This window comes from Bubalus kerabau, chromosome 8, assembly GCF_029407905.1.
Source record: "Bubalus kerabau isolate K-KA32 ecotype Philippines breed swamp buffalo chromosome 8, PCC_UOA_SB_1v2, whole genome shotgun sequence".
In the NCBI taxonomy this organism is placed as follows: domain Eukaryota; kingdom Metazoa; phylum Chordata; class Mammalia; order Artiodactyla; family Bovidae; genus Bubalus; species Bubalus kerabau.
This window is the reverse complement of record NC_073631.1, coordinates 118,705,508-118,728,590: the sequence shown is the minus strand read 5'-3', so window position 1 is coordinate 118,728,590 and position 23,083 is coordinate 118,705,508. Positions and strand designations below refer to the sequence as shown.

Below are 23,083 nucleotides of genomic sequence, written 5' to 3'. Positions count from 1 at the left end.
AGATGCCTGTAATGCTGGGCGTTGTGCTGGGTGCAGTCTTTCTCATCCATACCACGACACTGCAAGAAGACACACAGAATCTTCCTCTCCTACACGCAAAGAAAAGGAGGCTGAAGACTACACACCTCAAAGAGGCAGACCCTGCTTCCACACCAGGCCTGTCGTGCACAAGCCTCTGCTCTCCCACCCTCTCCTTTCCACCCACGGTAGCTCCTAAAAGGATAGACGTGTGATGTGCGTAGAAACTATGAACCACTCTCTGGGTCATAGAGAACAGCCACTGCTAGTCACCTGGCATCCACCTTGTCACTTTCATCACAAGAACTTCCCTGAAGAAGAGGAGGAACAAAGGAAGACCAAGGCTCAGTTTCCCCAGTAGACTTCTGTCATCTGCTCAAAGACAGAACCAAATGGAGCAGACATTCTTCTTCCCTGAAAACCCCCAAGGCCAGTTACCCAGGACCGGTTCCCAGCCAAGTGCCAATGGGAAGATGGTGAAGGCATCCTCTTCACGCCTCCATGGTCCCTCTCTCCTGCTTTCTTGACACTCCCAGTCTCCTTCCAATGGGAAAGGGATTCCCAAAGACCAAAGGGATTCCCGTCGCTGCCTGTTCATAGTGATTAACGGTTAGATTTGAAAGTCATACTTCCTCAGTTTAAATCCCTGCCCTGCTACTTCTAACTTTGTGTCCCCGAGCACATGAGCCTCCTTACATTTTGTTTCCCAAGGTATAAATTTGGAAATAATAATAATACCAGCTGGGCAGGTTATTGTGAGCATTGAATGAACCATGTATTAGAATGAAGCATGTGTTGGAAGAGGAGGGCAGCAAGTCCGAACATGAAGCAAAGCGGCGGAGTGAGGGGTTGAGGGGAGAGAAAGCATAGCCAGTGACCTCCTGTGGGTCCTCCAAACACACCTCCTGTCTGCCATGATCCTTCCTCCTCCCTCTCCACTCACATTTTGAATGAGGCTGACAGAAGTCAGTCCGGAGTTGTAGCGCAAAGAATACAGGTCTAAAGTCAGGACACCACCATCGAATTTTAGGTTATTTTATATATGAGGAAACTGGGGTCTGGCAAGGTGAGGGGCTTGTCCAAGGTCACACACAGCCAGTTGTTACCGAGTCCAAACTCAGACTGCTCATCACATGACAGGCCAACAAATCGAGAGATGAGTTGCTGGGGCAAGGAATAGAGATTTTATTCAGAAAGCCAGCAGACCGAGAAGATGGTGGACTGGTCTCCCAAAGAACCATTTTACCCCAGTTAGAACTGAGGCCCCTTTTATAGTGGAATCCTTTGTTCCTGCAGCTGCCCACCTCAATCAGGTCATAAGGTCATAATGTTCTTGTAAACCACCAACAAGATACATGTTACTCTGTTCTGCAACTATTTATATCCATATGAATGGGAAACAGACCTTAAAAGCTCAGAGCCTCCATTAATGCACTGCCCTGTACACTCCAGGCTACAAGCAACATTCTTAACTTGAGCAGAAACAATAGAATACAGAGGTTTAAGTAAAAGAAACAGATAAAATATGGAGTCAGATCTGTGCTTTCCTGTCACACAGTGACTACTCCGCAAGAGGCTGCTGGCTTAGAACCCACATCTGTGGACTTGCAGGTTGCTCCCCCGTGCCTTCCATATGTTGCTCGGCCTCTCACACTAAGTGACAAGTAGACAATGAAGAAAAACGTTGGCGTGAATGTGATTTAAAATCGTGAGGAATATGAGAGTCTAACCAGCTGTTTGCCTTCACTTCTGGCGATAGGCTGTTGTAGCAATAGTGCTTCAATTAAACCTGAGCAGAAGCAGCAGCTCGTTCCTGGGCGTCTGGCAGGCGTCTTGTTCTTTTGGCTTCGGTTCAGTGCCACAGAGATGGGAGCAGATTCACTGTGACTCGTGGGAGCTGCAGCCTGGGCTCCCTTAGAGAACAGAGACTGTCCACCCCGAGTGGCTATCGCCATGCTGGTGCTGAAAGTGAGTTATGGTCACACCCTCATTCTCAAATCTGTCTAAACCTTTCCCTCAGAACCGACCGAAGGGAATCCCAAGAAACCACGAAAGACATGCTAGAGGAAGCTGATCCCCACTTCCTCCCACAGACGCTACCAGGGAAACTGCACAGGTGTCCACGCAGGAGCCGAAAATGATGTGACTGCTACCCACCTGACCCCTTGACCGGTGCAGAGTTACTTGCTCTTGACTAGTTGTTCTCAGTGTCAGCTATGGATTCAATAAACATCTTAGATAGTTTACTGATCACCATGCATCCTTGGGCAGGTTTTTTGTTTTAATTTGGGTAAATATGGGCAAGATAAGCATTCAAACTAGACAATGTTTGGATCCCACACAGTAACTCCACTGCCTGCAGGTTGGGAACACTATTTTAGGACGTCCCATAATCCACCCCAAGTTCCAACAGCCCTGTGGACCCCTGTCACTGGACTTGGCCAAGGAAATCAGTGGCTAGAATTTCAAGCAGCTGCACAGAGAACTGTTTCAGCATGGAGTTCCTTTCACCATAATATCCACCATGAACTGTCAGTATTTACAGTCCTTGTCAGGGCAGGGAACAAGAAAAATGAAAGAGAACAGGAAATTGATCCGAGGATTTTAATCAGGGCTGAGGCAGGCAGAAGGTGGGAGAAAGAGAACAGGGTCTTAACTGAGGCTTCAGAAGAACACTTCCTGTCCTGCCCCCTCGTAGGGGGTCAGGAAAGGGGTCCCAGCCTCCCTCTCCAGTTATTCCTAGACTCACCACCTCTCCAAAGAACTTTCCCCATCCTTTCTTCTCCCATCAACACAGACACACTCACACGTGTACACACAAATGTACACACTCCCTCAGTCAGTCAGTTCACTCAGTCGTGTCCGACTCTTTGTGACCCCATGGACTGCAGCAGGCCAGGCCTCCCTGTCCATCACCAACTCCCGGAGCTTGCTCAAACTCATGACCATTGAGTCAGTGATGTCATCCAGCCATCTCATCCTCTGTCGTCCCCTTCTCCTCCTGCCCCCAATCCCTCACAGCATCAGGGTCTTTTCAAATGAGTCACCTCTCCGCATCAGGTGGCCAAAGTATTGGAGTTTCAGCTTCAACATCAGTCCTTCCAATAAACACCCAGGACTGATTTCCTTTAGGATGGACTGATTGGATCTCCTTGCAGTCCAAGGGACTCTCAAGAGTCTTCTCCAACACCACAGTTCAGAAGCATCAATTCTTCAGTGCTCAGCTTTCTTTATAGTTCAACTCTCACATCCATACATGACCACTGGAAAAACCATAGCCTTGACTAGACAGACCTTTGTTGACAAAGTAATGTTTCTGCTTTTTAATATGCTGTCTAGGTTGGTCATAACTCTCCTTCCAAGGAGTAAGCGTCTTTTAATTTCATGGCTGCAATCACCATCTGCAGTGATTTTGGAGCCCAGAAAAATAAAGTCAGCCACTGTTTCCACTGTTTCCCCATCTATTTGCCATGAAGTGATGGGACAAGATGCCATGATCTTAGTTTTATGAATGTTGAGGTTTAAGCCAATTTTTCCACCCTCCTCTTTCACTTTCATCAAGAGGCTCTTTAGTTCTTCTTCACTTTCTGCCATAAGGGTAGTGTCATCTGCATATCTGAGGTTATTGATATTTCTCCCAGCAATCTTGATTCCAGCTTGTGCTTCCTCCAGCCCAGCATTTCTCATGATGTACTCTGCATATAAGTTAAATAAGCAGGGTGACAATATACAGCCTTGACGTACTCCTTTTCCTATTTGGAAGCAGTCTGTTGTTCCATGTCCAGATCTAACTGTTGCTTCCTGACCTGTATACAGGCTTCTCAAGAGGCAGGTCAGGTGGTCTGGTATTCCCATCTCTTTCAGAATTTTCCATGAGTCTTCTCCAACACTGCAGTTCAAAAGCATCAATTCTTCAGTGCTCAGTTTTCTTTATGGTCCAATTCTCACATCCATACATGACTAGGGAAAAACCATAGCTTTGACTAGATGGAGTTTTGTTAGCCAACAAACACACTCCCTACTGACTCCAAAAATGATTGGGCAGTTCAGGTCAGAGTACAATTAAGCATAGCCACTTATGAGCCCCTTATCAGTCATGCCTAATTACCAAGTAGCATATGATCACGATACATGTAATTAATAACATGTTTGATTAGTTTTGTTGTGCTTATTTGCTATCAATACTGAATCCTGTTCTGTGAGTTCAGCCTTCATGGTCTGGAGGACATGGCTGTAAAAGGGTAAAGTGAAGTGAAAGTGAAAGTCACTCAGTCGTGTCCAACTCTTTGTGACCCCATGGACTATACAGGTTCTGGAATTTTCCAGACCAGAATACTGGAGTGGGTAGCCTTTCCCTTCTCCAGGGGATCTTCCCAACCCAGGGATCAAACTCATGTCTCCTGAATTGCAGGCAGATTCTTTACCAGCTGAGCCACAGGGGAAGCCCCTAAAAGGGTTAGGAAGGGCTGAAACCTGGGCAGAGTCAGAGCCCAGGAACACCTGCCAGGAAACACGTAGCCAAAAGAAGTTTACTAGTAGACCAAAGGGCTAAGTGCAGTTCTAGAGACAGTGAACAAGGCCAGCATTTCAGAAAGCCGGTTGCTGCAGAGCAGAGAGAGGGCCGGAGAAAGGACAGAAGAGGGTGGAGACCGCTCCACACCGAGGGCAGGGCAAGAGCACATGCAGGTGAACAGGGCTCATACACCTGGTCTGCACGTGCATGTTTCAGGAGCTGAAGATGCTATTGGATCCACAGGACAACCTCAGTGCATTTGAGAGGGTCTGGATACGGCAGGCATACCTTTCAATGATCAAAACTGGAAGAAATGCATCAGTGTGCACAGCATCACTGCTCACTATAGGCAGAAGGCAGAAACACCCCCAAATGCCCATCAAGCCCTGAATGAACAAACACCATGTGGTCTATCCATACAATAGAATATTGTTCAGTCTTGAAAAGGAAGAAAATCCTGGCACCGGATACAACATGAATGAATCCTGAGGACAATTGTTCCTGTTGTTCAGTTGCTAAGTCATATCCGACTCTTTGCGACCCCATGAACTGCAGCACGCCAGGCTTCCCTGTCCTCCACTATCTCCCAGAGTTTGCTCAAATTCATGCCTTTGAGTCGGTGATGCCATCTAACCATCTCATCCTCTGTCGTCCCCTTCTCCTCCCGCCTTCAATCTTTCCCAGCATCAGGGTCTTTTCCAATGAGTCAGCTCTTCACATCAGGTGGCCAAAGTACTGGAGCTTCAGCTTCAGCATCAGTCCTTCTAGTGAAGAGTCAAAGTTGATTTCCTTTAGGATTGACTGGTTTGATCTCCATACTGTCCAAGGGACTCTCAAGAGTCATCTCCAACACCACAATTCGAAGCATCAATTCTTGGGCACTCAGCCTTCTTTATGGTCCAACTCTCACATCCATACATGACTCCTGGAAAAACCATAGCTTTATCTCTACAGACCTTTGTAGGCAGAGTGATGTCTCTGCTTTTTAATACACTGTCTAATTTGTCATAACTTTCCTTGCAAGGAGCAGGCATCTTGCAGTTTCATGGCTGCAGCCACTGTCCACTGTGATTTTGGAGATCAAGAAAATAAAATCTGTCACTATTTCCACTTTTTCCCCATCTATTTGCCATGAAGTGATGGGACTGGATGCCATGATCTTAACTTCTTGAACGTTGAGTTTTAAGCCATTTTTTTCACTGTCCTCATTCACCCTCATCAGGAGACTCTTTAGTTCCTCTTAACTTTCTGCCATTAGAGTGTTATCATCTGCATATCTGAGGTTGTTCATATTTCTCCCAGCGATCTGGTTTCCCAGCTTGTGATTCATCCAGCCCCATATTTCACATGAAGTATTCCGCATATAAGTTAAATAAATAGATGACAACACACGTCCTTTCCCAGTTTTGAACCAGCTTTTCCATGTAAGGTTAATATGCTAAGTGAAATAAGCCAGACATAAAAGGACAAATCCAGTGATTCCACTCATCTGCTGCTGCTAAGTCGCTTCAGTTGTGTCCAACTCTGTGCGACCCCATAGACGGCAGCCCACCAGGCTCCCCCGTCCCTGGGATTCTCCAGGCAAGAACACTGGAGTGGGTTGCCATTTCCTTCTCCAATGCATGAAAGTGAAAAGTGAAAGCAAAGTCGCTCAGTCGTGTCCAACTCTTAGCAACCCCATGGACTGCAGCCTACCAGGCTCCTCCGTCCATGGGATTTTCCAGGCAAGAGTACTGGAGTGGGGTGCCATTGCCTTCTCTGCCACTCATATGAGGTCCCAGAAATAAGCATATTCCTGATGAAAACGTAGAATAGAGGTTACCAGGGGCTGGGGAGAGTGAGACGGGGAGTTAGTGTTAGCAGAGACAGAAGTTCCATTCAGGAGGGTGAAAAAGTTCTGGAGACGGGCGTGGGATGGCTGCACAGCAGTGTGAATGTACTTGTGCACGTGTGCTAAGTCGCTTCAGTCATGCCCGACTCTCTGCGACCCCGTGGACTGTAGCCCGCCAGGCTCCTCTGTCCATGGGATTCTCCAGGCAAGGACACTGGAGTGGGCTGCCAGGCCCTCCTGTGGGGGATCCTCCCGACCCAGGGATCAAATCCACATGTCCTAGGTTTCCTGCATTGGCAGGCCACTAGGGCCACTTGGGAAGTCCATGAAAGTACTTAATTGTACACAATTGTACATTCAAGATTGTGCAATTTACACAATGGAAAAAGTCTAGAAGAAGATTGAAATGTTAGGGGAGAAGACTAACAAGAGGTCAAACATTTTAAAGTTGTTCCCTGGGGCCTGGGGTTTAAATGGAGGATGGGACATACAAGGATTCACCAAAGTAAGGAGCCTGATACCTGGGGACAGACAAGGAATGGGGGCCAACCATGCCCAGGGGACCACATGTTCCCTCCTCATCCAAAGGGAGGTTTGGCTTGTTCTTCCCATAGCCCCGTCTCTGCAGCTCCTGTCCCAGTTCTAATTACAGCCACGGTGATGCCAAGATCACCGCAGAGAACACAGGCTAGATTCATCAGCGTCAGCTGGTGAACACTAACACAAAGCAAGGAAGGCACCAGACTGGGGGAGGGACGGAGTGGGAGTTCGGGATTAGCAAATGCAAACTATTAGATAGAGAATGGATGAACAAGGTCCTACTGTATAACACAGGGAGCTATATTCAATATTCAGGGATAAACCATAATGGAAAGAAATATGGAAAGGAATGTATATATGTGCATAACAGAGTCACGTTGCTGTAAGGCAGAGATTAACACAACAATTTAAATCAACTATACTTCATAGTAATTTTTTAAAAAAAAGAAAGAAAGAAAGGCACCAAGCTGAGCCCAAGAAATAGATACATTTGGACATTTATCTAAGCAAATACTCCTTTTAAAAATGTCTACCCTTTGCTGTCTTGAGCTGCTTGGGTTTTTTTACTTATGTTTTTATAAAAACAAAAGAATCATGAATGTTTAGCATGACATCCCAGTAGCTTCCTGTAAATGATGTAACCGATGCATAAGGAAGCTCAAAGGCTGACGCCTGAAGGTCGTGGCTGGACGGAGAGCCGAGCCCCAGAGGGCAGAGCTCGCTGCCCTCGGGGAGCCCTCTAGGACCCTGCTGCCAGGCTGACCCAGCACTGCGCCGTGTGTCCTTCCCGTGCGGTTGGCAGCTGCTCTGTGTGTTTAGATGGCAAGTGGTGGGAATGATTCATCATCGGTCCCCTCTTAATCGCATTTTAATAAAACCATAAATCAGCTCCCGACAGCGAGACAAGTCCCTGAAGGCATGGCAGTGCCATAGGACAAGAGCCAAGCCAGATGGCATGGATGGTTCAGGGACACCTGGGCATTGGCAGTGCCCAGTGGGAAAGGCCTAGTGGGGAGTGAGTGCCTGGAATCCACGGCCACAGCCACGCCTAACCCCATACCTCTCCCTGAGAGCTCAGTCCTAGATCTAGGGCTAGAAGCCAGGTTTAGGGCTATATTCAGCCCATAAGCACTTGATACTTTCTAAGTGTAGTGCTGGAGAAGACGCTTGAGAGTCCTTTGGACTGCAAGGAGATCAAACCAATCAATCCTAAAGGAAATCAACCAGAATATGCATTGGAAAGATTGATGCTGAAGCTGAAGCATCAGTACTTTGGCCACCTGATGCAAAGAACTGACTCATTGGAAAAGGCCCTGATGTTGGGAAAGGTTGAAGGCAGGAAGAGAAGGGGGTGACAGAGGATGAGATGGTTGGATGGCATCCAACCAATGGACATGAGTTTGAGCAAACTCCAGGAGATAGTGAAGGACAGGGAAGCCTGGCGTGCTGCAGTCTGTGAGTCGCAAAGAGTCAGACACTGAGCAACTGAACAACAGAGCACCTGCTCAGCTGTTCAGTTCAGTTCAGTTCAGTCGCTCAGTCGTGTCCGACTCTTTGTGACCCCATGGACTGCAGCAGGCCAGGCCTCCGTGTCCATCACCAACTCCCGGAGTTTACTCAAACTCATGTCCATTGAGTCCGTGACGCCATCCAATCATCTCATCCTCTGTCATCCCCTTCTCCTCCTGCCCTCAATCTTTCCCAGCATCAGGGTCTTTTCCAATGAGTCACCTCTTTGTATCAGGTAGCCAAAGTATTGGAGTTTCAGCTTCAGCATCAGTCCTTCCAATGAACACCCAGGACTGATCTTTAGGATGGACTGGTTGGATCTCCTTGCAGTCCAAGGGACTCTCAAGAGTCTTCTCCAACACCACAATTCAAAAGCATCAGTTCTTCAGCACTCAGCTTTCTTTATAGTCCAACTCTCACATCCATACATGACCACTGGAAAAACCATAGCCTTGACTAGACAGACCTTTGTTGACAAAGTAATGTCTCTGCTTTTTAATATGCTGTCTAGGTTGGTCATAACTTTCCTTCCAAGGAGCAAGCGTCTTTTAATTTCGTGGCTGCAATCACCATCTGCAGTGAATTTGGAGCCCAGAAAAATAAAGTCAGCCACTGTTTCCACTGTTTCCCCATCTATTTGCCATGAAGTGATGGGACTGGGTGCCATGATCTTAGTTTTCTGAATGTTGAGCTTTAAGGCAACTTTTTCACTCTTATCTGTCACTTTCATCAAGAGGCTCTTTAGTTCTTCTTCACTTTCTGCCATAAGGGTGGTGTACCTGTTGATAAAATATTGAAATGGTTCCCAGCAGATGCTATGGACTCAATGTTTGTGTCCCTCTGCCCCAATCCATGTGTGGAGACTAATCCCCAATGTGATGGTGCTTGAAATTTGGGACTTTGGGAGTGATTAGTGAGTCTGGAGCCCTCGGGAATGGGGTTCATGATCTTATAAAGGGATAGAGAGACCCCAGCACTCTCTTTCCAAGAAGACAGCATCTGCCAACCAGGAAGAGAGCCCTCGGCAGACACCCAATCTGCCAGCACCCTGGACCTTGGACTCCCAGCCCCCAGACAGTGAGACACAGGTGTCCGTTGTTCAAGCCCCACAGTCTGTGGCACTTGAGATAGCAGCCTGAACAGTCTAAGACACCAGATGACAAATATCCACAGCACCAAGGTCCCAAAGCCTCTGGCCATCCCCACCACCCCCTGACCTCATCCGTGCCCCAGTAAACCTCCCCACCACCAAGCAAGCGTAAGGCCCTCCTGGCACAGCCGGGAGCCGGCCGTCCTGCTGTGGTGGAGCCTTTCCTGATGGGTGGGTGGCTGGCTGCCCTGATAGCTATATGTTTCTAGTATCCCTGCCATCTGCACTGCTTTAATTTATATCACACAAAACAGAGCAGACCCGCCTATAAAGATGCAGAGTGGAGCAGGAAAAGTCAGTTGTGACATGTAAGTATGCTTACACAAAAATTTTCTTTCTACCCCTTAGAAAAGTCCATTTATCAGGTCCAGAAATACATGTTTTGAACAAACGCACACAGTTTTCTTTATGTTTCTAGAATCAGGATGGCTTCAAGTTGTGACTTTTGTAGAAAAGCTGGGTGATGATTTACTACTGGATCCATGGCATTTGATATTCCCAAGGTCCAATCTTCTGTCCTCGTAGAGCAATTTATAGACAATATAAGATACCTGTGTGCGTGCTCAGTTGTGTCTGACTTTTTGAGACCCCATGGACTGCAGCCTGCCAGGATCCTCTGTCCATGCAATTTTCCAGGCAAGAAATACTAGAGTAGGGTGCCATTTCTTATTTACATAATTCAAAAAAATAAATATAACTCCTGACTTTATTAGAGATAAAAAAGAAAACAATTTCTAAGGCATTGATATGTGTTTCATATTTGGGCACAACCAAGCTCAAAAATAAAAATAAGTGATGCTGTCCTGGCCATACATATAATGAATGAGTTTGGACTAGGAAAAAGGGGGAAAAAGGATCAGAAGCCATTGTGACAAGTACAGAAAAACCAAAGAGAGAGGACACCAAAATAAAACCCAGTACAACCAGCATGCATTAAAAATAAAATAATAATACTAACAGATAATCTATGAATAAACTGGAATTAGGTTCTAGGTAAACTGGAATTTGGTTCTAGGTTCAGAAATAATAAACAAAATTTCCACCTTTTTGAATGAACTTTGAACGTCATGCTAAGATAGCATCCTTGGACAGTAATTTCCAGGACACCCAAAGATGACCCTGGAGCTCACCATCTGAATGCTGGTGGTGGTCCCCTCCTGGTGACAGCCGGGTGTGGTCCCCCAAATTCCAAAAGAGCTGCATTGTGGATCCTTAACTAACCAATGCCAAAGAGACAGAGACCTCACTCTCCTGGTGGCGAGCTTGCATGAGTGTGCTGGGACCGTGAAAGGGCTTGGGACACAGGGGAAAGTCAGCCTTTTCTCCCCACACCGGACGTTGGAAGAAAGGGAAATGAAGACTCAAAGCTGCAGGTTAGGTTTTCGGCTCGAATGGTCTGGATGGTGGTGCAGTGAGTACGTGGCTAAGGTTGGCTCACGCCAGCCCCCAAGAGCCCATTCCCATACCTCTCCCATCCTCACGTCAGGACACCACGTGGGAAGCTGGGAATCAGACCCAGTGGAAGCATTTGCACCAGGGAAGGGGAACTCTTCTTTTTAAAAAAAAAAAAAAAGAGCCCGGCGTCTTTGTTTTTGGCCACACCATGCAGCTTGTGGGGTCCTAGCACCACGGTGAGGGACTGAACCCGGGGCCATGGCAGTGAAAGTGCTGAATCCTAAGCCCTGGTCAGCCGGAGAGCTGCTGAGAGCCCATGGTTACACATTTAGCAGCACACACCTGCAGGAGCATCTCCCCACTGGCTTGGCCCAGAAGTCCATCCGGGTTTTTCTGTTACATCTTACAAAAAAATCTAAATGAGCTACTGGGCCAACCCAATATAAACGGGTAAGACAAGACGAGGAGGATATTCTAGGAGGCACGGTGAATTCAGTGAATGGTGAATTCAGCTTTTGACGTCTTGAGGTTGAGAACAACGATGTTCAATGCCTAGTTAGCCCACAAGTTACCCAGGAAAACAGCAATTCTAGCTACACGATTCTCACTTTCTTCTGTCCCAGAGAATGGAGTGGCTGCCCTGGTCCAGTGCTTGGAATACTGGGTACAGGAGACCCAGTCTGGATCTTTGGAACTAGCAGGGGTCTCTAGGCGCAGCTGTAGGAGGTAAAGAAGGAAAGAGAGAAGGCTGAGCTACAGATGAAGCAGATCCCACACCACTGGGAGTGGCTGTCTTCTCCAAGATCCCACTCACCTTCACTGTTGTTCAGTCACTAAGTCATGTTTGAACTTTCTTTGGCATTGCCTTTCTTTGGGATTGGAATGAAAACTGACCTTTTCCAGTCCCGTGGCCACTGCTGAGTTTTCCAAATTTGCTGGCATATTGAGTGCAGCACTTTCACAGCATCATCTTTTAGGATTTCAAATAGCTCAACTGAAATTCCATCACCTCCACTAGCTTTGTTTGTAGTGATGCTTCCTAAGGCCCACTTGACTTCGGACTTCAGAATGTCTGGCTCTAGGTAAGTGATCCCACCATCATGGTTATCCGGGTCATTAAGACCTTTTTGTACAGTTATGTGTATTCTTACCACCTCTTCTTAATCTCTTCTCCTTCTGTTAGGTCCTTACTGTTTCTGTCCTTTATTGTGCCCATCCTTGCATGAAATGTTCCTTTAGTATCTCTGATTTTCTTGAAGAGATGTCTAGTCTTTCTCATTCTATTGTTTTCTTCTATTTCTTTGCATTGTTCCCTCACCTTTAGGATTCTTGTTTTGTGATTGGTTTATTGTTTGTTTTCTTTCAACACTGCCCTTAAATACTGCTTAATGTATGTGTGGTACATAGAAGGCTCTTAAAGAAGGTCTTTTGAATGATCAAATGCCCAGGTATTATGTTATCCAGAGTCCACAGATAAAGAAAGTTAAAGGTGAGCAGAAGCACGTGGCACTCCATCCCCTGGGCCCTGACTGGGCCCCAGCAGCAACACCACAGCAAGTCTCTCTCTGGATTGATCTGGAAGCCCTTGGACCACAGGACTCAGAGTGGCCCCCACACCGGAGCTGCTCCTTAATGAAGTTCCCAGCAGCGCATGTTCATCACTCCCTGTGACTGGACTCCACTCAGCACTGGGAGAATATTAAGTTAAGAGGAACACATTAAGTGCTGGTATAAATTAAAAGCCAAATCATTCTATAATCAAATAGTCATTATTCCAAAAGGAATTGCTCACTGGGAACACTTTTATCAGTATTTATTGCTCTATTATATTATAATGGGCTACTTAATAATAAAAAAATACATTATATTGATTAGAAGCCAGCCTTTGATTCAGACAAAATCGCAGAGGTCCTGTGTATATTTTCAACCATCCTGTAATTTATCCCCCGCTACCCCACTTTTACTGTGCCCTGGTCTGAGGAACAGTTAAGGACACATTGACGCATCAGTCTTTCTGCCAGAGAGCTATACGTGCAGACGCTGTGAACCAGCTTTAAACTGGGTGTTCTTCTTGGCTGCACTTACGGAAATCGAAGGTGACTGCCCCGTACACCCCAACCTTCTGGGTTGGGAACATGTCACTTTGGCTTTGGTTCTGCAAGGGGGAGTTAGGGTTTTCAGGCTGCTGTGTGGTCAGGAGCAGGGCGTGAGCTGCGGGCAGCAGAACCAGGATGGAGGTGAAGTGAAGGAGGAGCAAAGAGAGGACAAAGGGTGGGAAAGAACGTGGAAAGGAGAGAAGAAGAGATGGAGGAGAGGACGGAGGGCCACAGGAAGGGAGGCTGGGAAGAGGGCGGGAGAGGCACCAAGCCTCAGCGGAGCCCCAGTCCAGGCAGTGGGGTGCACAGGGCGGGGGAGAGCTTCCCCTCCCCCGTCCCTAGCATCACTCCCTCCCCAAACCACCCCTGAGCCACATGCAAACCCAGCTAAGCCAGTCACATCTGCCCCTGGTCCTCTCTCCCCTTGAGCCAGTGAAGACCATCTCTCAGTGGGTAACGTGGCCAAGGCTGGACCTAACTCGTTTTGTCAAGAGTGTAAAATCTTGCTGGCTTCTCAGATCTAATTCCATCAGCACTAGAGTGCCAAGTTCTACCAGCTCCAGCAGAGAAAATCATGGCATTTCCAGTAGTTTCTTGTTCTGTAATAGCATTGTTTCCCACAAGTCATAATACAGAGCTTTCAAAATACGTCTAAGGAAATACAGAGAAAGAGATACTTTCTAAGTTAGGTAGTAATGAAAGAGAGAGAGAGAGAAATATAAGAATAGAAATAACTTGCATTCATGTAGAATCACGTGCCATTCAAAGTGCAAGGCTAATTTCCCAAGGTCAGAGAGTAAATTATTAGAAGAAATGGAATCAGAACTCTCTTTTTCTGACTCGAAGTACTAGAGTCTTTCCTCGAGGCCAGACGTTCCTATGGAATCGCTAGGGCGGCTCAGTGAGAATGAATGAAACAAGGTCTTTTTATCACTTCCTTGACTGTCATGTCTCCCGCATTCGTCACTGAAAATATCATAAACTGACACCACACTCCCCCCGCTTGGTGTCCAATGTACCTTTCTCATAGGCTCAGCCCATTCTGTTCAAAGCCATTTTCTCACCATGAGGAGATAATTGGTACATTCAAGCCAGGCATGAGCACACAATCCCAGGGTCCCCTTTTGAAATTCCAATTGCCTCCCACGCTTCAGGCACCAGTGACTATGTCGGTCAGGACGCTGATGTGAACAGCACATCTCCAAAAATTAAATTAGGGGTGTTTAATGAAGGTGTCTTCCCAAAGTTGGCTGCAGGGTTCAGAGATATCAGAAAAGGAAGATGAATTAGCCAGGATGGAGTTCTTCAGGGGGTCCCTGACCCTCAGTCCAAGTGTAAAGGGGAGGGGTTGGTTCTCTGAATCCAGTGAGCTGCCCCTGGAGAAAAGGGTTGTAACTTCAGGTGGAAAAATGTTTTCAATGATGATTTTTAAATTCTCAAAGCTTCAGATCAGATCACATCAGATCAGTCACTCAGTCGTGTCCAACTCTTTGCGATCCCATGAATTGCAGCACGCCAGGCCTCTCTGTCCATCACCAACTTCCGGAGGTCACTCAAACTCACGTCCATCGAGTTGGTGATGCCATCCAACCATCTCATCCTCTGTCATCCCCTTCTCCTCTTGCCCCCAATCCCTCCCAGCATCAGAGTCTTTTCCAATGAGTCAACTCTTCACATGAGGTGGCCAAAGGACTGGAGTTTCAGCTTTAGCATCATTTCTTCCAAAGAAATCCCAGGGCTGATCTCCTTCAGAATGAACTGGTTGGATCTCCTTGCAGTCCAAGGGACTCTCAAGAGTCTTCTCCAACACCACACTTCAAAAGCATCAATTCTTCGGCGCTCAGCCTTCTTCACAGTCCAACTCTCACATTCATACATGACCACAGGAAAAACCATAGCCTTGACTAGATGGACCTTCGTGGGCAAAGTAATATCTCTGCTTTTGAATATGCTATCTAGGTTGGTCATAACTTTCCTTCCAAGGAGTAAGCGTCTTTTAATTTCATGGCTGTAGTCACCATCTGTAGTGATTTTGGAGCCCCCCAAAATAGTCTGACACTGTTTCCACTGTCTCCCCATCTATTTGCCATGAAATGAGGGGACCGGATGCCATGATCTTCGTTTTCTGAATGTTGAGCTTTAAGCCAACTTTTTCACTCTCCACTTTCACTTTCATCAAGAGGCTTTTTAGTTCCTCTTCACTTTCTGCCATAAGGCTGGTGTCATCTGCATATCTGAGGTTATTGATATTTCTCCCGGCAATCTTGATTCCAGCTTATGTTTCTTCCAGTCCAGCATTTCTCATGATGTACTCTGACAATATACAGCCTTGACGTACTCCTTTTCCTATTTGGAACCAGTCTGTTGTTCCATGTCCAGTTCTAACTGTTGCTTCCTGACCTGCATACAAATTTCTCAAGAGGCAGATCAGGTGGTCTGGTATTCCCATCTCTTTCAGAATTTTCCACAGTTTATTGTGATCCACACAGTCAAAGGTTTTGGCATAGTCAATAAAGCAGAAATATATGTTTTTCTGGAACTCTCTTGCTTTTTCCATGATCCAGTGGATGTTGGCAATTTGATCTCTGGTTCCTCTGCCTTTTCTAAAACCAGCTTGAACATCAGGAAGTTCACGGTTCACATATTGCTGAAGCCTGGCTTGGAGAATTTTGAGCATTACTTTACTAGCGTGTGAGATGAGTGCAATTGTGTGGTAGTTTGAGCATTCTTTGGCATTGCCTTTTGGGGGGATTGGAATGAAAACTGACCTTTTCCAGTCCTGTGGCCACTGCTGAGTTTTCCAAATTTGCTGGCATATTGAGTGCAGCACTTTCACAGCATCATCTTTCAGGATTTGGAATAGCTCAACTGGAATTCTATCACCTCCACTAGCTTTGTTCATAGTGATGCTTTCTAAGGCCCACTTGACTCCACATTCCAGGATGTCTGGCTCTAGGTCAGTGATCACACCATCGTGATTATCTGGGTAGTGAAGATCTTTTTTGTACAGTTCTTCTGTGTATTCTTGCCACCTCTTCTTAATATCTTCTGCTTCTCTTAGGTCCATACCACTTCTGTCCTTTATTGAGCCCATCTTTGCATGAAATGTTCCTTTGGTATCTCTGATTTTCTTGAAGAGATCTCTAGTCTTTCCCATTCTGTTGTTTTCCTCTATTTCTTTGCATTGATCGCTGAAGAAGGCTTTCTTATCTCTTCTTGCTATTCTTTGGAACTCTGCATTCAGATGTTTATGTCTTTCTTTTTCTCCTTTGCTTTTCACTTCTCTTCTTTTCACAGCTATTTGTAAGGCCTCCCCAGACAGACATTTTGCTTCTTTACATTTCTTTTCCATGGGGATGGTCTTGATCCCTGTCTCCTGTACAATATCACAAACCTCAGTCTATAGTTCATCAGGCATTCTATCTATAAGATCTAGGCCCTTAAATCTATTTCTCACTTCCACTGTATAATCATAAGGGATTGGATTTAGGTCATGCCTGAATGGTCTAGTGGTTTTCCCTACTTTCTTCAATTTAAGTGTGAATTTGGCAATAAGGAGTTCATGGTCTGAGCCACAGTCAGCTCCTGGTCTTGTTTTTGCTGACTGTATAGAGCTTCTCCATCTTTGGCTGCAAAGAATATAATCAATCTGATTTCAGTGTTGACCATCTGGTGATGTCCATGTATAGAGTCTTCTCTTGTGTTGTTGGAAGAGAGTGTTTGTTATGACCAGTGCATTTTCTTGGCAAAACTCTATTAGTCTTTGCCCTGCTTCATTTTGTATTCCAAGGCCAAATTTGCCTGTTACTCCAGGTGTTTCTTGACTTCCTACTTTTGCATTCCAGTCCCCTATAATGAAAAGGACATCTTTTTTGGGTGTTAGTTCTAAAAGGTCTTGTAGGTCTTCATAGAACCATTCAGCTTCAGCTTCTTCAGTGTTACTGGTTCAGGAGACACAAAATTCCACTTGAATAAATATAATCAAACAATGGAGGGAAAAAGAAAAAAGTACAAAACTGTGCACATTGTTGAAAATGTATATAAGTGCTGATAAAAAAAATTCGCTGTGATAGTTAGAATTTGAAAAAGAATAGATAAATACAGTAACAAGAGACAACTCTACACATGGTCAACACTGAAATCAGACTGATTCTATTCTTTGCAGCCAAAGGTGGAGAAGCTCTACACAATCAACACGCAAGACCTGGAGCTGACTGTGGCTCAGCTCATGAGTTCCTTATAGCAAGATTCAGGCTTAAATTAAAGAAAATGGCTAGACCATTCAGGTATGACCTAAATCAAATCCCTTATGATTATACAATGGAGGTGACAAATAGATTCAAGGGAATAGATCTGGTGGACAGAATGCCTGAAGAACTAGGGACAGAGGTTCATAACACTGTACATAAGGCAGTGACCAAAACTATTCCAAAGAATAAGAAATGCAAGGCACAGTGGTTGTCTGAGGAGGCTTTACAAATAGCTGAGGAAAGAAGAGAGGCAAAAGGCAGAGGAGAAGGGAAAGATATACACAACTCAACGCAGATTTCCAGAGAGCAGCAAGTAGAGATAAGAAAGCTTCTCAAGTGAGCAATGCAAAGAAATCAAGGAAAACAGGAGAGGAGCGTGGCCTGCCCTTCCCTACCGTTGGCACGTGTGCTCCTAAAAGCGGGAGTCATGTGGCACAAAGGTCGCTGTGCCTGCTGTGCACAAGGCTCCCATTCGACCAGATATTGTTAACTGTGTTCACACCAACTTGCAGAGAAACAGCAGACAGCCCTACGCTTTCAGTGAATTAGCAGGTCATCAAACCCGTGCTGAGGCTTGGGGTACCGGCAGAGCTGTGGCTCAAATTCCCAGGGTTCAAGGGGGTGCGACTCACCATTCTGGCCAGGGTGCTTCTGGAAATATGTGTCGTGGGGGGCGCATGTTCGCACCCACCAAGTCCTGGCAATGCTGGCACCGTTGAGTGAATCCGACGCAGCAGCGATACGCCATCTGCTCTGCACTGGCTGCCTCGGCCTTACCAGTGCCAGTCGTGTCTGAAGGTCATCGTCCAGAGGAAGTTCCTGAGCTCCCTTTGCTGATCGAAGATACAGTTGAAGGCCACAAGAAGACCAAGGAGGTTATTTTGCTTCTGAAGAAACTTAAGGCCTGGAATGATATCAGAAAGGTCGACGCCTCTCAGCAAATGAGAGCTGGCAAAGGCAAAATGAGAAATCATCGACATATCTGGCCCAGGGGACTCTGCCTCATCAATAACGAGGACAATGGTACCATCAAGGCCTTCAGAAACATCCCTGGAATTACTCTGCTTAATAGAAGCAAGCTGAACATTTTGAAACTTGCTCCTAGTGGTCATGTGGGACATTTCTGCATTTGGACCGAAAGGGCCTTCTGAACTTAGATGAGCTCTATGGCACTTGGCATTAAGCAGCCTCCCACAAGAGAAACTATAACCTCCCCGGGCACAAGATGCTCAATACAGACCTCAGCAGGATCTTAAAAAGCCCAGAAATCCAAAGAGAGCTCCAAGCACCATGCAAGAAGATTCATCACAGAGCCCTGAAGGAAAATTCCACTGGAAAACCTGAGAATCGTGTTGAAGCTCAACCCATATGCAAAGACCATGCACCAGAACACCATTCTTGGACAGGCCAAGAGCCACAAAATCCAGATGGATAGGGCAGCAGCGGCACTAGAAGTGAAATCAGATGAGAAGGGGGTTCAGGCAAGAAGTCTGTGGTGGGAAACAAAGACAGCTGTTGGTGATAAGATGTTGAAGAAGCCTTTAGTGGGAAAAAAGGCCACAAGGGCCAAGAAACCAGTGGCTGAAAAGAAGTCCACAGAAAAGAAACCCACCGCAGAGGAAGAGAAGGCTGCTGCATAGACTTAATTTTGTTTGAAAGTGAAAGTGAAGTCGCTCCGTCGTGTCCGACTCTTTGCGACCCCATGGACTGTAGGCCACCAGGCTCCTGCATCTATGGGATTGCCCAGGCAAGAATACTGGAGTGGGTTGCCATTTCCTTCTCCAGGGGATCTTCCTGACCCAGGGATCGAACCCGGGTCTCCTGCATTGCAGGCAGAAGCTTTAACCTCTGAGCCACCAGGGAAGCCTTAATTTTGTTCATTTAACACCAAATCATTTTGGACAGACAATTTTGAATAACGACCTGAACAAAGAGGCAGTGAGAAACATGAAGAAGAAAAAAAGGAAACAGAGGAAAGCAACAGAATGGGAAAGATTGGAGATCTGGTCAGGAAAACTGAAGATCTCAAGAGAGCACTTCACGCAGGGATGGGCACGGTAAAGGACAGAAACAGTAAGGACCTAACAGAAGCAAAAGAGATTAAGAAGAGAAGAGGTGGCCAGAATACACAGAAGAGTGTTCTGTGTATTCTAGTTGTTTGTACAGAAGAACTGTACAAAAAAGCTTTAATGACCCAGATAACCATGACGGTGTGGTCATTCATCCAAAGTCAGACATCCTGGAGTGTGAAGTCAAGTGGGCCTTAGGAAGCATCACTATGAACAAAGCTAGTGGAGGTGATGGAATTCCAGTTGAGCTATTTAAACTTCTAAAAGATGATGCTGTTAAAGTACTATGCTCAGTGTGCCAGCAAATTTGGAAAATTCAGCAGTGGCCATAAAACTGAAAAAGGTCGATTTTCATTTTCAATCCCAAAGAAAGGCAATGCCAGAGAACATTCAAACCACCATACAATTGCACTCTTCACACGATAGCAAGGTAATGTTCAAAATCCTTCAAGCTAAGCTTTAGCATTACATGAGCCAAGAATTTCTACACCTACAAGCTGGATTTAGAAAAGGCAGAGGAACCAGAGGTCAAATTGCCAACATTTGTTGGATCATAGAGAAAGCAAGTCCAAAAAAACATCTATTTCTGCTTCATTAACTATGTTAAAGCCTTTGACTGTGTGGATCACAACAAACTGGGAAAATTTCTTCAAGAGACGGAAATACCAGACTACCTTACCTGCCTCCTGAGAAATCTGTATGCAGATCAAGAAGCAACAGTTAGAACCAGACATGGAACAACAGACTGGTTCAAAATTGAGAAAGGAATACGTCAAGGCTGTATATTGTCACCTTGCTTATTTAACTTATATGCAGAGTCAGTTCAGTTCGGTTCAGTTCAGTTGCTCAGTCATGTCCGACTCTTTGTGACCCCATGAATTTCAGCACACCAGGCCTCCCTGTCCGTCACCAACTCCCAGAGTTCACTCAAACTCATGTCCATCGAGTTGGTGATGCCACCCAGCCATCTCATCCTCTGTCATCCCCTTCTCCTCCTGCCCCCAATCCCTCCCAGCATCAGCATCTTTTCCAATTAGTCAACTCTTCACATGAGGTGGCCAAAGTACTGGAGTTTCAGCTTTAGCATCATTCCTTCCAAAGAACACCCAGGACTGATCTCCTTTAGAATAGACTGGTTGGATCTCCTTGCAGTCCAAGAGACTCTCAAGAGTCTTCTCCAACACCACACTTCAAAAGCGTCAATTCTTTGGTGCTCAGCTTTCTTCACAGTCCAACTCTCACATCTATACATGAACACTGGAAAAACCATAGCCTTGACTAGACGAACCTTTGTTGGCAAAGTAACGTCTCTGCTTTTGAATATGCTATCTAGATTGGTCATAACTTTCCTTCCAAGGAGTAAGCGTCTTTTAATTTCATGGCTGCAATCACCATCTGCAGTGATATGCAGAGTACATCATGCAAAATGCCGGGCTGGATAAATCTCAAGCTGGAATCAAGATTACAGGGAGAAATATCAGCCCCTTATGCAGATGATACCACTCTAATGGCAGAAAGTAGAGAGGAACTAAAGAGCCTCTTGATGAAGGTGAAAGAGGAGAGTGAAAAAGCTAGTATAAAACTCAGCATTCAAAAAATTAAAATCATGGCATCTGGTCCCATCACTTTATGGCAAATAGAAAGGAGAAAAATGGAAACAGTGACAGATTTTATTTTCTTGGGCTCCAAAATCACTGAAGATGGTGATTACAGCTATTAAATTAAAAGATGTTTGCTCCTTGGATGTAAAGCTATGACAAACCTAGCCAGCATATTAAAAAGCAGAGACATCATATTGATGACAAAGATCAGTATAGCCAAAGCTATGGTCTTTCCAGTAGTCATGTATGGATGTGAGAGTTGGACTATAAAGAAAGCTGAGCACTGAAGAATTGATGCTTTTGAACTGTGGTGTTAGTGAAGACTCTTTTGAGTCCCCTGGACTGCAAAGAGATCCAACCAGTCCATCCTAAAGGTGATAGTACTGAATATTCATTGAAAGGACTGATGCTGAAGCTTAAGTTCCAATACTTTGGTGACCAGATGCAAAGAGCTGACTCATTGGAAAAGACCCTGATGCTGGGAAAGATTGAAGGTGGGAGGAGAAGGGGATGACAGAGGATGAGTTGGTTGGATGGCATGACCATCTTGATGGACAGGAATGAACAAACTCTGGAAGATAGTGAAGGACAGGGAAGCCTGGTGTGCTGTAGTCCATGGGATTGCAAAGAGTTGGGCATGACATGGGGACTAAGAAACAACAACAAATAATAATAAACACTGAGACTTCAAAAAAAGAACAGATGCCTAGAAAAAGGAGGCTAGGGGATCATTTACAAGCAATGTGATCTAAAGACTGGCCAGAAGAAAGGACAATTTTTCAAGACTACCATCCCATTGCTAAGGACAATCTGATTATAGGAAAGGAGATTTCATTCTCTGTTGACATATGCCATTAAACATGATGATCAGGGGAAAAAAGCAAAGTAAATAAAATCTCAAAGGTTTGATAAAACATGCTTCAAAGCTAACAAGGTGGCGGCTTCGTGGTATTGCTACGAATTTTGCTGCCGTGGAGTATCTATGACCCCCACACCTACCCTGACCTCACTCAAAGTTAGTTTTGTCACCTTCAAACAAAACTGAAGAGCCGGCACTCCCCTCTTCTCATCTGGCAGGTTGTCTCAGGCTTTACTGGTGTGTGAGCAAGTGTTTCCTAAGTGAGTAGGCCTGATGCCACCAGAGTCACTGTTGCTGAGGCCACAGGGTAGGTGTTGAACAAACGCCCACCACGGTAATATTGTCACTGTAAGCATTTGGCTATTAGTTGCTGATAGACTTTTTATTCAATCAATGTGAAGGCAACACATCAGTCTCACTAATAAGCCCACTGTACCTGTGAACAACAGGCAAAGGCTTTATAAACCTGCCGTTCTGGCCGGGGGACATGTAGCCACAGTTTCTAAGGTAACACTCATCACCCACAATTTAGATTCAATCAGTAATCCATCGAGTACACACATCTGCAGAGGTGTATGTATTGAGAACAAATTCAAGTCTCGTAATTTCAGCCTCAACATCAAATTTTTAAAGAACCATCAAGGAAAAAATCACTCTTTGTAGACTACTGCGGACTACTGCCCCCTGTTTCATTTCTTCACTAGACTTAAGGGGTCATGTGGAGGGCGGGATGTTGGGTTCCTGCCATTCACATGGTTTAGGGTCTTTCCTGAGAGTTCACGGCGACTCTAACACAGCATCTAACACATCTGTGTCTCCTTCCCCCCTGCCCCATGTCCCCAGGCTCAGTGCTGCATCAGAATTGAGCCCAATCTCGTTGCTGGGAAATTCAGAACCTTCCAGACTATGATTCCTCCCACTTTATCCCAACAGACAACCTTGCCCTTCTGAGCTTAGCTTTTGGGGATGAGCTAGTTGACTGACTGCTGATTGGCTGGGTTAGAATCAGCGATGCTATGAGGTAAGCAACAATCCCCCAAAACACTCAACAACGTCACTGTTAAAAGGACAACAAATATATATACACACTACAGATAAAATAGGTAACTAATAAGATCCCACTGTCCAGCACAGGGAACTCTAGCTGGTACTCAGTGGTGACCTAAGTGGGCTTCCCTGACAGCTCAGTTGGTAAAAATCCGCCTGCATTTCAGGAGACCCTGGTTCGATTCCTGGGTCGGGAAGATCCGCT

General features: G+C 45.7%; 1 pseudogene; it reads left to right on the top strand.

Annotated features, from left to right (window-relative positions):
* The first annotated feature begins 1,971 nt into the window (after positions 1 to 1,971).
* Positions 1,972 to 18,942, top strand: LOC129658473 (60S ribosomal protein L4-like; annotated as a pseudogene).
* Positions 18,943 to 23,083: the final 4,141 nt, after the last annotated feature.